A 1,387-nucleotide genomic window follows, 5' to 3' on the forward strand; every position below is an offset into this window, starting at 1 on the left:
TGTTTCCCCATTTTGTTTTCCTCCTTGTGTTTGTTTCTATGTATTAGGGAGGACTGTCTCTCAGTCCTAGGAGAGTGGCCTTATGAGATAGGTGTATCCCGTGAGGCCCAGTGGTGCAGCCTCCTTAGTTGCCTGAGTTGGGTGCTCCCGGTGTGTCTCTTGTGTGGGTTGTTTGTGCCCTCATATTGTAGTTGAACCTTGGTTGCTATTTGCATGTCAATAGGAGGGATTAACCCTTCGGCTGATTAGTTGTGAGAACTGGCCAGTGAGTATAGTGGAGAAGCTGTTGTATTGAGGCTGACCCTACCAAGCAGGATTCGCTTTAGCAGGGCTCTGGTGTTGCCCTCTCTGCCCTTTGGGTGTGTCATCCTCAGATGTGGCCCTGGGTGTGCTTCAGTTCAGACCAAGCCGGCCACTGGACATCAGGCCGGGGCCTCCTGGGAGGGTCCCCACCTCAGGCCAAATTCAGTCACAACCTGTGCCTTGCCCAAGGCCACCTGGAATAAGCCATCAAGAATCTGAAAATGGCTGCCACCCATGCTGGGCTTGAAGGTGCCTCGAGAAGCCAAGCTATGAACTGAGGTTGGCTATTGCTAGTGCTGGGCTTGGGACTGCTCCACAAAAGGTATGGGGCATGTCGAGGCCAGATGCTGCTTGTTTGTCTTGTGACCCTTTGAGAGATTTTAGGAAAGTCTATTGCATGAGCCAAGAAAGGCTGTTTTTATGGAAAAGTCACTGGGAGCAGCTTGGGTGAGTCCACAAGTTAGGTGGCCTGGGGTCTCAGGGAATCACCAAGGCAGAGCAAAAGGTGTTAGCCAGGTTGATGGAGACTCAGATAAGATGGCCCTGAATCTGCATGCCTGGAGGAGGAACAGTGGCCTCTACCATCACTTCTGTTTGGGAGAAAGCTGCTCCTCCAGCCCTTGCCCTGAAGTCAGACAAATCAGTTTCTTCCAGCATGTCCCTAGAGACTTTTCAGCTGCTGCCCTAGTGCTGGAACTCAAAGTAAATTAGTTAGTAGGTAATCTGTGGACTGGCCCTTTAAGAGGAATGCCTGGTATGCCAGCAGCCCTCCATCTCACTTGGCCACACTCAGCCACACTCTTCGCTGATTTTTACATCTACCATGTGAAAATCACTAGGAAAATCACTATAATTTCATATGTAATATATAATTTCACTTATAAGGGCAATAGTTGAAGAGGGAAGACATAGGGACAGCTCTGATTGTCTAAGCTTTATACTCAGGATATTTAGTCTGTGGTCAGGCAACTCAAAAGGCAGAGTAGAACAAAGGTGGTCGCAGGGCATGATAGTGCCATAGGAAGGAAATGCAAAAGAAACATTTCAGGTGCCTAAGAGAGGCCAACTGAACACTGGAATAAAT

At 49.0% G+C, this 1,387-nt stretch overlaps 1 protein-coding gene across 18 annotated transcripts in view; it reads right to left on the bottom strand.

Moving 5' to 3' along the window:
* FOXP2 (forkhead box P2) overlaps positions 1-1,387 on the bottom strand; it is a 245,159-nt gene that overhangs the window by 195,065 nt on the left and 48,707 nt on the right. The window lies entirely within an intron of this gene.

This window comes from Pteropus vampyrus, unplaced genomic scaffold (assembly GCF_000151845.1).
Source record: "Pteropus vampyrus isolate Shadow unplaced genomic scaffold, Pvam_2.0 Scaffold206, whole genome shotgun sequence".
Classification (NCBI taxonomy): Eukaryota; Metazoa; Chordata; class Mammalia; order Chiroptera; family Pteropodidae; genus Pteropus; species Pteropus vampyrus.